Source organism: Poecilia reticulata, chromosome 4 (genome assembly GCF_904066995.2).
Source record: "Poecilia reticulata chromosome 4, P_reticulata-male-v2, whole genome shotgun sequence".
Lineage (NCBI taxonomy): Eukaryota > Metazoa > Chordata > Actinopteri > Cyprinodontiformes > Poeciliidae > Poecilia > Poecilia reticulata.
Window position 1 is genome coordinate 5,214,163 of NC_088833.1, and position 14,694 is coordinate 5,228,856.

The following is a 14,694-nucleotide window of genomic DNA, read 5'->3' on the forward strand; positions in this document are numbered from 1 at the left end:
ATGTTTTTAAGTATTTTATATTAGATGTAATTTTTTCAAACTGTGTTTCTTTGCAGGGACAAAGAAAACGCCTAATACGTACTCTTGCTGTCTTCAAAATCCATCTGTGTGTAATTTAAACTCAGTATAAATACAGCTGTTTTTCAAACGACTCCAAGGTTTGTTAGACAAGATGAGTGAACAAACAACATCATGTAGACAAAGTAACATCACAGACAGGTCATCTATAATCCAGACAGAGGTTTAAAGCATATTTATCAATATCCCAAACTCTGAGCATCTGACAGAAAGCTGTTCAGTCCGTCACTGGCAGATGGACAGAGTTCAGCACATCTGCAAAAATGACACGGCTGCCCACCTGAAGGCAGGGAGACCATGGTAGATCTGGAGGAGCTTCAGAAATAGATGACTCAGGTGGGGGAATCTGTCAACATGATAACTATTGTACATCATGTTTACAGCCTTTAGCAGGGCATGAAGAAAGAAATACTTAAAAAGCCGTAGGTTAACTCCAACTGTGATGTATGCTGCTGAGAAAAAGTGTGTTATAGAGGAGTCAAATTCAACTTTTTGGTGTATGTGTACAACATTTGCATTTAGACCCCCCCCCCAAAACACACTCCCTACTGTGAAACATGGTAGTGGCAGCATCATGCTTGGATGTTTTTCTGTCAGAGCTGAAGAAGTTTATAGGAAGATGAATTTAACAAAATAGGCAAGAAAACCTTTTACAGGCTGTTTGAAGAGGTTGTAAAAATATAAAGTAAGACCTGCAATCTAATAATTTAGACTAAAGCATATAGATTTGTTAGAATTGTTTGGCAAGGCTCTATACCACCTTTCATAGACATTTTCCACTCTCCCTGACTGAACTTGAACTATTTTACAAAAATTAACTAAATGTTCAGGATCTAAAGGTGCAATCAAACACTTAGAGATTCAGATCTTTACCCCCCAAAATGTACAGCTTTAATTGCAGCAAACGTTGGTTCACCAAAGCACTGACTCAAAGGTGCTTAATGCATGGCACACTTTTCAGATTTATACTTGAAGACTTTTGAAAAAATATTTTGGTTTTACTCACATGTAAGAAAAAAGTTTGTTTTACTATAAAAGTTTGTGTATTGTATAAATTTTGTTCAAAGTAGATATCGTACAAATAAACTTGCTTTTTCGTTAAAGCCAAACAGATACGAAGTAAGTCTCAATAATGCATCACTAGATGATATGTATTGCTGGGATTCATGTCTCTTCTAAGACCGACTTACTAATCTGCTGCTGTATAACTTGTACAGAGCAGAGAGCAGCAACAAGCCGGTGTCAAGTTCTGCCAAATGTAACAGCTTTGTTCTCTCACTTCGATGAGCTGCTTACAATCCCTGCAGCTTTTATGGTCAGCCAGACGCCCGTCTTCCCCCCTAATCAGTCAGTCTCAGGAAACGATGAACAATATGCTTGTTGTGTCTAATTCTACCACGATGTTTTAAACACACTGCAGTGTCCCATTCTGAGATGTGTGGTTGGGACGAGTGCCCATGCTTCTTTCTTATTTGCTCTGCACAAAAAAAAAAAAAAATCAAAAACAAAAAACTACTTGGTTGATTTAGCGCTTTTCCTACATTTCCTTGTGGCTTCAGACAATCGCCTTGAAGTTCAAATGACTTCTTATTGTTTGAGATTTCCTGTTTTCAGTTTTGGGAAACTACATGGATTTCATTTGCAAGCAAAGCGCTTTCTCTTATTCTTTAAAAAAAAAAAGGTATTTCTGAAAATAATGACATGTCCTATAAAAGTGGGTCCGTCCCATATTTTCAGGTCAAATAAATCATAAATCTGAAAAACATTCCCTAAAGAAAAGGATGGATTTTTGTTTGAATTAGATGAGTTTAAAGAACAGAGTGGATACTTCATAGTACGAAAGCAATCAGAAATAGTTTAGTTTCCTGATGAAAATATTTTTATTTTGCTTTTTTTCTGCAAAGAACAGGGTCTCAACGTTCACCATCAACTGAGATCGATGAGCTCCTCTGTGACCTGTTATTGTGACCTGTTTGCCTCAGCAGAAGATCTGGACCCCATTTTCTCTGCACATGCCTTTTGTACGTTTATGGACAAGACTGAGCTCAAAAACGTGATCGGTTGCCCATCTTTTTACATGACCAAATCAATCCTGACTGAAATCTACATCTCACAACATAAAACATACATTGGCACAACTTCTGTCATTTTTAGCTCACTTTTGAGAATTGAACCAAATGAGATGGTGAGTAAAACAGAAAGTGCTAAGTGTTGCAGACGCAGCTTGGTGGAGCCTGCATGGAGCGCCAGAGGAAAAGCCTAAAGGCTGGGTCAGCACAGGCGCTTCTGCCTCCGGCTGCATAAAGTCTGTCAAGAGCCAAATAAAAAAAAGGTGTGAGTGTTTTTTTAGTGACTGTGTGTATCTGAGCACAAAAACTGCACATGTGTCTGTATGTGATGGTCCCTTTGAAGAAGAGAGAACTGTGAGCAAATATGAAGAGTAGCTGTGCGCGCGCGCGTGTGTGTAATCCAGTGTGTGTGCATGTGTAACTACGAAGGAAATGGCTCTTGTTGGTTGCATTTAAAGGGTGGAGGCGAATATCACTTTGACAGTGACCATTGTGTCCTATTATCTTTGTTGTTATGCATCAATTATGGAGTGTGTTTATTGTTACAGCCACAGCCATTTACTTAATGAGATTACCAGGCAAGGCCATTCCTCTGTCAGTGTGTTGACCAAGTTCAACAAGGACTGCAGCACTACATACAGTAAATCATTTTCAAAAACAATACACTTCCTGTATGGTTTTGAAGAGTAAGCCTAAAAAATTAAGCATGGATAAAAAGATGGATAAAAAGAATTTATTTTGTTCCACAGGATGTTTTACATTCAGATTCCCTCCAGTAATAAAAGTAAATCATGTCAAAGAAGCAGAATTTATCTTCTAATAAACTGAGCTTTAATGCTGTAATTGAAAGCATATCTCAACCAAACATTACCAAACATTCTTGTGTTGTTTGGTAATCTGTATTAACCTTCAAATATCTGCAAGATTTTGGCTTTACATGCTGTGTCATGTGAATTTATGTCAAAGTATGTAAAGCCTCAATGTATTTTTGCAGGATTGTTTGAGCTGGACCAGCAGAATATAGTGCATCACTGTAGCAGAAGGAAAAGAGGACATATTATTCAATTAAAAATCTGAAAAGTGTGGCATACATTTGTATTTAATGCAACTTTAATGAATATTTCGTAGAACAAACTTTTGCTGGGATTAGATGCATCTGCAACCTTTGTATATAGAGACTGAAATTTCTGCCCGCTCTTCTTTGCAATCAGATAGAATGAAGAGTGTGAATATTTTCAAGTCCTAGCAATTGAATTTCATCCCAGACTTTGACTGGACCTTTATAACAAATGAATATGCTTTGATCTAAACGTTCCACTGCGGTTCTCACAGTTCACTTAGGCTTGATGGTGAACCTCCACCCTTTCACAGCCTCCAACTAGTTTTCTTCTATTACTGCCCTGCCCAGCATCTTGCCAGAAACCTTTGTACCTCTTCAACTTTACCTCTTCATGCTGATTTAAAAAAAAAAAAACATCCCTAATGCACAATGCTGCCACCTGCATCTTTAGTATTTGAGATTGAGTGTTCAGGTTGACATGTTAATTATTCTTCACACCTTATTTACATAACATGCTCTACCAAAATTGCCAGGTTTGTGAAGGATAAAATTAATAGTTGTACTGTTGACATCTGATCTCTGCAGCTCCTGTGAAATTCCCATGAGTCTTTCTGCTACTTCATTGATTGATGTTTTTCTTGCTCAGTTTGGCAGTTTTGTGGACGGCCATGTTTTTGTAGGCTTGCAGGTGTGCAGATGGCAGAGTGAACAGAAAGTTCAGAATATTGCTTCACAATGTAACCCTGTTTGAAAACTGTCCACGACTTTATCCAGAACCTTCCCGCTGTGTTTCTTCGTCTTTGTCGTTTTTTTTGTTTTTTTGTTTTTTTGTCTGATCACAAGTAGTGATTGAGATTGCCTTGTGAAGATGGAGGGTTGCACTGGGACATCAAAGCTTTAGAAGGCAGTTTATCACATTTAAGGTGTTATTTTAAGCATTTTATACATATTTCCCTGAAACAGCACATATCTCATAATAGTCATATTTATTTCCATGTTGAAAATCAAGACGTGTACAATACAACACAGACTTTTCAGACTTCTTTTTCTAAACAGTAAAACAGCCATATGTTCTTTTCCTTCCTTCTCGATGATGTGCTGTGTGGTGTTGACCTTTCGCCTAAACTATCCACACACTCTACATTCAAGTCTGCAACGTGAAAAAACTCCATTCAGAAAACGCACTGATTGATAATGGAGAAAGCCTGCCATGTTTGTCTCAAACAGTTTGCTGTAGCACACCCATCAGCATGTTTTGGCGTTTCTGACATTTTGTTGTGGTTGTCGCACTGGTGGAGGTGGTGATGGTGAAGACAGGGGTGTGTGCAAGTGAGAACGACAACAGAGGCGGGAGGTCTGAAAGACTTTGTGAGAAAGTTTGTATTAAATTCCCATTTCCCTTCATTGTGTGCCGAGCTGGCCTGGATCCACACGCACTGATCCTGCTGGGCCCTGGGAGCCCAAGAAAGGGGGCCACTCACATGTCTTGGGGCCCCAGGTCACCCCAACCGATTCCTCCCTAACTGCAGTTTCAAACCCTTGACCTTCATCCCACCAAACCCCCTGATCACTGATAAAGAAACCATGTTCAGTTCTAAGTGTGCGCTGGAAAACAGGATAACACCAGTGAAATGAGTAAATGTAAACATTGCTAAATGAATTGATGAAAGACAAAATGGCAGAATGTGAGATAAAGCATGCATGTGTGACAAATATTAGCAGATTTTAGATGCCTCCATCAGAGCAAGTCGGATTTCCCCAACGATAAGCAGCCGCAAAAGCCTGATAACAGTGTTTCTATGGGAATTTTGATCGAGCTTTTGCTCTTTCAACAATTATTAAAGCACAGTTTTCTCAACCACATATTAAAGAACATCTTTCTTTACTTTGTTGTTTTCCACTGCAAGGTAATGAAGAAACAGGGAAGCCTGCAGTTTATGTTGTCAAGACATTCATTGAAAGACCAGAATGAAAAATGGCAATACATCCTTAATGTCAGGATGGTTAGTCTGTTGAAAAACAATGGTGAAATGACCAACTGCATGGAGAAAGATTCCATCTGCAAAAACAAAATAAAAATCTGAACATCTTTCGGGACCAACAAACACCTTTTCACGGTTTAGTGACAGACCAGATATCTACAGCTTTTCACCAAAAGAGAATAGAAAAATACACAATGAAACAGATTTTATTCATTTCTAAATCAGATGCATCGGGACACAATCATGTTTCTAACCACAATGTCTCTGCGCAGAGACGATCCCCATAACATCAAAATGACCCAGTTTTGGACCAGCAGCAGACAGATGTGGACCAAATGCTTTTCCAAGAAAGACAACCTCAGATCTGTCATCGCCTTCACACAAATGCCTCCGAATGGTACAGCTGTGAAAATATCTGAAGAGATATTAAACCACACTCCTGGCTAAAGGACATGAAGGCTTAAGTGTCAAAGTTTTGGAATCCACACCCTTTGTCACATGTCTCTTCCTTTGTCATATTTCCTCTCACTTTCCACTGTATACATTCTCACAAAGCAAAAGCTGCCATTTACATAACCCACAGAGGAAAAACCCTCAAACAGATGGAGCAGTGAATGAAATGATGACAATGGTTTTGATAGAAGAGAAAAACAAACAAGAGTTGGTATAGTGACAGAGGGGACAATATGGATGGGTTTCAAATGTCACCAGAAACTTCTTAAACTACTTTAACAATAGATAAATCAGTCTAATTACCAGGCACAGAATCTGTAAAGTAAGTTTGTATGAATCCTTCATTAATCTGTATAGCAATAACTATCAATAACTATCAATAACTATCCCAACATAAAGGAAAATCATGAGGTTTTCGAAAAAATTTTAGGATAAATGAGTAAAACTGAACATTAATGTAATCAATTATTGTATTAATTATTAGTCATACTAACTTTTGTCAACTATTTACAACAAAAACATATGAAGAAAATATAGTAAATCAAATAATATGAGTTCAAATAAATGTCAATTTATTTCTACACACAAAAGAGACATTTTTATGAGTGTATTATTGAATGTTCAGAACATTTTGACAGTATGTTAAGTGTAGGATACAACTGAAACTACATGCAGTAGCTATATGATTGCCAAAATTAATTCTGTTTTCTAAACGCTGAAATAATGACAGATTTTTATGTTTTTCATACTTTTAAAGGCCATAGTTTTGTAATGGCCTCTCTAAAACACTGACTTTGTTCTCATCAAGCCCCTTTCTAACTAACTTTGTGGTATGATTAGCGTCACTGAATATTTTGTTAAGTGAAAGTTTATTTTCCTGGCTAATGCCTTGAGCTATTGCTTCAATATTTCCTCACAACTCTATTTCTTCATGTGCAGCTGTTCCTTTGGCAGCAAAACAGCCATAACATAATCCCGTCACCCCAATATTTACACTGGGCATGATGTTACCAGGTTTGTAATCTGCCATGTTTTTTTTTTATTTTTTATCTAAATGCAAAGATGGTCATTATGACATAACAGTTTTCACATATCTGTCCATTTGCATATCTGCAAACTATAATCTAAATTTTTATGTGACATTTAGAGAAGTGACCAATCAGCCCATATTGGTGCCAGACTCTTTTTCTTCTTGATTCAAACATGCGCTTCTCAACTTCAGTGAGCATCTATGCAGAATATTTCACTTTTGTTCTGCGGTTGATTTGCACATTTCACACCAAAACACATTGATCTTAGGGATACAGAAATATTTACCTTCCTGAAAGTTGATGATTGGAGACTTTTGTTGGGTATATACTTGAATATTCTCGTTTGAACAGGTGAGCAAAGACACTTTGGGAATGTGGAAATTTACACATAGAGGAACCAGGGTTGTAGAGGTCCCATATTCTCTTCTTCATAACTTAATTGTAAATATTACATTGATGAATTGGTCAATTTTGATGCTTTTAAACATCATGTAATAACAAAAAACTGTTCTTAAAAATATATCTGAAATGTGCATCTATGGTGTGCATGTGTGATGCAAAGAGTTAAAGTACAAAACCACATTATCTCATTCTAAACCTTCATTTAAATAGGATGTTCTAACTGACTCTCACAAAGTCATGACATAATCATCTGAACTGTACAGCTGCATGGATAATGTCTTTGTAGTTATTAGTTCTTGCCAGGAAAGGAGTTGTCATGAGGTCAAGATCAGCCAATCAGCTCCACTTTGCTGTCTGCAAAGACAGATTTACATTTTAGAATGTTACATGTTAGTTCATCAAGATATAAATCATAAATCATTTCAACTGTAAAATTAACAAAAATAAATCAAATATGAGGTAAATGTTGACATATAATGACAGACATTAAGGTAAACTCATTTGAACATAATACAAAGAGTTTATAAAAACATTAATATTTTGAATATTCTGGCATTCTACCTGAATGACTAAAAAAAAGTATTTGTAACTAGAGTTTATTTAGAATATGTTGATGAAACTCGAGGAAAGTAGTGAATGAAGTGTAAGATTGAATCTGCTGTTTTCATGTGCAGTATGTTTAATAAGTCTGTTCCACAGGAGCATGTACCTTTGAATCCCTTACTTATCTACTGCAGACACCCACATCTAACCTCATATGACCGTGTCCTGAAGTCGGGTTGGAAACAAAACGAGTTACTGACAAGTTTTACAGCCTCTTGATTTGGGTATCAAGTTTCTAATGACAGGAACACTTCCCTTCTTCCCCTCCCATTTCCTCGGGCTCCACCAGCAGTCTCATTACAATTATAAAACATTTAGATTGACTTTATGGTTATTATCAAAACGTAGCACAGACTGACGATTATACAGAAGTAACAATGTTAACATCCATATACAGTAAGTTTCTGTCAAATTGTAGTCAACTGAATGTTATTAAGCTGTATCAGAGAGGTTTCAACGTGTATGCAGGCAAGTTTCTCAAGATATAAAAGAAGAAAAGATCAATATGATCTATACAGTCTTACAAAGCTGAAAGAATGTTCAACTCTATAGGTTTAAATGCAGAAAGATCAGCGAGTAGTAATGTACTTAGACAACATGGGAAGACAATTATTGTTACATCAATAGCTAAGGTGGAAGTGTTTTCTAATACAGCCCACGAAAGAAGCAAAAGAGGTTCAATTTCATCTTAAAGTCATTTCTATTTGACTAAAAATAATAACATTTTGGAAAGCAAAAGCACATTTAGAAAATAATAATTCAATGAAGTAAATGCTGAGATGTCACAACACGGAGGACTGTACCATTTCAAATCTGAATATAAAAAATAAAATTTTTTACATAAAATATTTTCTGTAAGGGCGTCTAGTCAAACCATCTAACTACATGTAATGGATAAACTTACTTTAGCCAAAAAGTCTATAAGACAGATGATTGATTTCAAAATAACCAGATAACCAAAATAACGTTTCTACAAATGTAAAAAGATGTCATTAAGCTCCACTAATCTGAAACACACGTCCAGTCAAACAACAGGTGGTTCATTTAAAATCAAAACTAGAAACCCACCTGTTTATAACTGCCTTTGTTCACTAACTGGACAATTGATCACTAACTGGACAATTGATCAAAATATTTGACCTATTTGATGATGATTATTCTTGATAATTTTCATAATCTCATTTAACAAAATGTCAATAAACAAATTCAACTTAAGAACAGTTTCCACGCTGTCATATTTTATTTAAAAAAACGGCACAATAGAAACTCTGTGTGTGGAAAAATGAAATGCATCCTTGATTCAGTGGTTTGTAAGAACATATATTCACTTGTTTTTAGTGTCCAAATTGTATCATTCCAGCAGTCTTGTGTTGAATTCATGCATCCTTCAGGAAACACAGTTTGAAGAACTATTATTAACGTAAAATTGTGGTTCTTTGTAAATTTAGGTCTTTACAACAATAAAGTGCAGTGATTTTTAAGTATTCTTTTCAAAATAATTGAGCCAGTTAACATCATGATAAGAGGAAAATCTATTTTGATGGGACTTGTTTCATCCATTATGTTACTTGGAATGCTGTGTATTTTACGCTCTGAAAAATGATGACTTAAATTTTTTTTCCTATCCAAAACGGTCCTGCTGTGTCTCCCATCAAAATACAACAACCAACAGTTTAGCCACATTGTTTTGACAGTTACAGATTGTCCTTTTCAGGCATTTTTTGAATTGTCTGTCTCTGTATGATAGTATCTGCACATGAATCACAGACACACACACCAAAATCTAACAGTTTAATCTACTTGGTCACCAACATATTTTGCATTAGTTTCATACAGAAAACATGGTGCAAACCTCCAATCTGAATGACCTGCCATCAACCCCATTCTGCCAGTTTGCCTCCTGGGATGAGACTGGGAATGTGGCTGGGGTGATCTGGGTCCATCACCAGATGTGGAGTACAGTGACCCACCAGTCCGACACCACACACACCCTCATGTTTTCAGGATGTCAGCGTTTCAGGCCCTGGTGACCTTTCACAGGTAGCTGTGGCGTAACCATTCACCTCATTAATGTTGTTATAGAAAAGCTCTGAAATAACACAAAGGAGGTGATCATCAAAATTGAATCACTGGCTTTTTTTTTTTTTTTTCTCAAAGTGAAATTGTATACTCCTAGTCTGCCTAGAGGGGTTTTTTTTTTTGGCAATTTGAGAAAGATTTTGCAATGTGCAGAACGTGAAGATTCTATGTTCTCCATATGTTTATCCAGATATTCTGCAGCAAACCAGAAATACCTCCCCTGGCTTTATCTTCAGCAGTGGAGATTTGAGCAGTGGGTTTCCATTGAGACTACTGCAGTTTTTATGAAGAAACTGCTATTTTTAGGTTTTTCTGAAGCGCTCCTTAACTCTTGGAAAATGTTTAATTATTCTTTTGCTTCCTGCATAAGAAATCTTGGTGGTGGGTGGTTTGTGATGAAAAGATTTCCTTTCCTCTTCTGGATTATGATTCCAACAGTGCTCACTGGAACCTTCAGAAATTTAAAAGTGCAGCAGCTACTATTGCCAGTATGTTTGGCAAGAGTAAAGTCTATAAGTGAAGGATTGTTTGCCTTTTCAAATTATTCCACTTCAGTAATCAGAAACCTCTTTTGAGGCAATCAGTTAAAACTGTACAATCTTAAATTGATGCATTAAAATATGTTAAATTATGTGAGTTAATGTGATACTGTCAAATAGAGAGTGTTCCAAGAGACAGTTTAAGAAAGCAAAAAAAAAAAAGAGTGAGATGGATGAGCTGTTTTTGCTTGTCTAAAGTGTCTAAAGGACTTGAGCCAGATTCAGGAAAAGGTACGTCTGCTGAGGGCTGATATGTGTGTGAAGGAAGTGGAGGGAACACAGGGGCAGGAATCGCCCTGCAGACCGGAAAGGCCTTGTGGAGGTGATGGTGGGGGTGGAGGTGGAGGGTGTCCGCTTCAGTCTGAAAGCTTGTTTGAAGCACACACACACACACTCACACACGCACACACACATACACAAACATACGGAATAACATATAACACATCGCTCTGCAGGCCGTGGATTCTCGTTCCCACCAAGCTAGTCTAGTGGAGACAAAGTAAGTCAGATCTTGATGGCTAGTGGTGGCAAAACATGCATGCACACTTCTTAACTCAGGAAGTTAGTGTAAGTGCATTTAATTATGTGCAAAAGTGCTACTGTAAATACAATGGTGCAATCAACAGTGATTCTGTTGTAGGAAATCCACCTTTTAATGCAGCAGCAGTTGAAGTTATGAGCTGCAGGAAAAGATCCTTAGGCCTTTTGTTTGATTTAAGACTGGAGCACTTCATTGTAAATAAACTGAAAACACCAGCAGCTCTTTTAATTGTTCTGCTGTTGCCCTTACAACTATTGAAGACATATGTAAATTAGTCATGGGCAAATGGACTTACTTAGAGTTTACCTAACAATAATAATTGATTAAAATGTTAACATATGCAAAGGTAAAACTTTATTAGTGAACACAAATGGAAAGAAATAAAGAAAAGCCCTGGTAAAAACTGTGAAGTGCCAAGAGAACGGCATTTTCTGTGCCCACAGTGTTCTCTTCACAATGCATTCTTTTTCACCAACATCCTTTATTCTTTGTCAGGGTTCAAAACCAAACACTAAAGCAAACAAAAACAGGAAAAGCCAACAGTTTAAGTTGTTTCTCAGATTTTGTCTAAATTGCCTCCATGTTGCAGAGGATGACTGTTTTTGGTACATTTGGGTGAGAGGTGTTAATTTTTTTAAACGAACACCTGGTTTAATCTGAAGTTGTTTTAAGCAGGCTATAAGGCATGTGTCCAATAAGAGAATATTAATTAAAACTATTAGATACTTGATTGGGACTTGAAAATAATAGCTTGAAAATTTGCAAATGTGAACATAAATAGTGAAAACTAGAAGGACACTTTTAACAGAAGCAGTTTATTTTTTCAGCTTCCTCTTAATTTTTAAAAAGCGACTATTGTTAAATAGGATCTGTTAAATTTAGAACAAGCTATCTTGCAAAGTTGATGACTTAATGAAGCATGCGTTCATGAGCTACTTTCACACAGCATGTCTTAATGCTAAATTCAGACTTTTTACTGGAATTTGACGTTTTTTTGCGTGGTTGTTTATGTTACTAATGAAGGCCGACTGCAGTCAGACTTCTGTGTGAACAGAAAAACATGGACATTCCACAACAGCACACTGTTTGCAGAATCTTATTTCATAATTTCAGAATTATAATGTTCAGCCAGGCATTATTGGCATCCAGATTTACTGCATCTGTCTTCTGCTGGTGCAGAAAGAATTATATTTTATGTTAATGGTGTAAAAATTGTATTAAATGTGACATGACCCTTCAGACTGCAGACCCTTTCAAGACTACCGGATACGATTTTGTACCACATGTGGAATTGACACAAATCAGACTTTATTTTGGCTGAAATGATCGGACCTTTGTCTCAAAAAGTCAGACTTGGGTCGCACATGTCTGCTGAGTGAAAGTTGCTTTACAACAATAACTTTTTTACCAACTATCAGTTACATGATCACCTTTTTTTTTATTTAATTTTGCATTCTTTAGATAAAAATAATATAATTTTTTCTTAAGAAGTCTCTAAAAAGTAAATTGTTATTTATTAAGTCAAAACGCGATGGACTAAACCTTATGTGCTTCTTTGTGTATGTTTTCTCATGGGCCTGGTTAGAGAGATTTTATAGTTTCCATCGAAATTTTTATGTATCAGCTAAGTCGTACTGGAGGTACCCCTAAATAATACAGTTAATATATGCACTGGATACCAGCAGTTAAAACCGTAGAAGCATTAGTAGTATGATACTCTGTCATTAAGTGTCTCTGGGCTCTCTCACTTTTCACATTAACAGACTTACAGCTTCAATAACAGCATTAGAAGGAGTGCAGCTGGAGCATATTAAAACTGTGGCGACTTCAGTGCTCACTCCAAGGTAGATGGGAAATGGATGTGTTATAATGTTCCTGGTTTCACCTTCACAAACTGTGTGTTTCCGTAATACTGGGTGCATTTATGCTTAAAGCTTTGGTGTAAATTCATGAAACCCTGACATCCAAAACAAACAGTGAACTAAGCATGCCTGGTTATTAGCATCTCATTATAATGACTCATTTTCTTCACAAAGACATTAATCTTTTAATCAAACCCAGACCTGGATTATTGGGTATCCAGATGCATGTTGCAAATGCAACAGGATATTTAGCATGGGATGGTTATTAAAGGTAAATAAAATATATATATTTCTTCCAACTATCTTAGAGAAAATGTAAGACTGAGTATAGCGCATTTCTTCCTCTTTTTATTATTCTCATGACGGTTGCTCAGGGACTCCCAAGACCATCCAGCACCACAGGAACCAGCGGACTCTAGCAGTTTTAGGTTATAGCTAAGGCTGGTGTGAGGGGACGTTGGAATTGCCAGGGCCCACTGGTTCCTGTGGTTCTGACTGGTCTTGGGAGTCCCTGACTTCTGGTCGGCATTCTGGACACTGGCTACTAGGCACAGCTAACATGAGTTCCCCTGGATTGCATCCACCTGCTGGGGGTCCCTGATAGCAGTCTCCACTGTGCTAAGCCGGTTCCTTTGACCTTCCATCAAACTCTCAGAGTTTGATGATGCAATGCTTGGGGCTTGTGCAGGCACCTGGCCACCAGCGTGACCAGATTCTCTGTTCTATCTGTGCATGGGGATGTGGTGGTGAGGTAAGGTGGGGGTTGGATCTGTGCTCTGTCTCTTTGCGGGATGCTGCTCCTGTGCTTCACTGCCAGGCTTCCTTCACATCAGGTAGACAGCTACTCTCAGAGAGTGCCTGACTCAAATGTTATGAAGTATGGCATTTTTCTAACCCCATGACGACGAGTTGTTATGTGGTGAATCACCGCCGTACCTTCTCCAGAATAGTTTAAGAGAATGGTTAAGTCAGGAAACATCTACTTCAGCAGCTGATGTTAAAAATGGTTCCACAAGCTACTGAATCATAGGGTGGGCTTAGTTTTTTTTAGACCTTTTAACTCTTTCCTTGCTTGAATAGTATTGGCAGGAGACTATTGTGTGTTTTGTACACTTGAGCTTAAATAATTTCTAAATCTCGCAAAGATCAGATGACTTTCCATGACAGGTAAAACTCTACATGTAAAAGGGGGGTGTGGTATCTTTTTTCCTATAACCACAAATACATGAGGCCCTTGAGACAAATTTTGGGGTGAAAGTGAGAAAAAAAAAATGCAGATGCAGATGTTTTATTCATAGACATATAGATTTGAAGCAGATGTGTAGAAATCCTGTCTCATATTTTCCTGTTTCCTGACAGAGCCACAGCACATGGACTCATAAGCTCCAAAATATGTGAAAAATGTGAAACTATATCACCTTGTAAAATTCACACCTAGATTTGTTTCAGAAGGGAAATGTTTTTAGGGGGGATAAACAAACACAAAAGAAAACTGGCAGTTACTCTCCGTCCAGCAAACCTCCAGAGAGCTTCGTATTGTCTCCTCTAGATGACCAATGGCCAGACACAGGATTGTTTGTCACATAGCTTTTCCTCCTCAAGTGCAACTGTCCATTGTTATGTACAGCACGGCACGTGCTGTTATTTCCCTCGTCTTTTAAAGACCTTGTAAGGTTTTCCCATCTTCTTCACAAAAAGAGCCGTGACCCCAGACCCCGGCACTTTTCTTGCAGAGCAAAGAGTAAACAATGCAATTCAGCAGAAGTGAGTTGATGAGGGGGGAGGGGGGAGAAATGTCCTTGCAACATAATTTTATACAGATTCTGAGAGTCTTTGTTATGATCTTAAACCATCCAGAAAGCTAAGAGAGGGTTAATTAAACAGCTTTATCTGTCACTGATTTTAAAAATGTTATCATCTGAGTCTGATTTTTTTTTAAAAAATCAATGTTATGCTGTCTTTGCAAAATAAAGAACTACATTTTAATTTAAAATT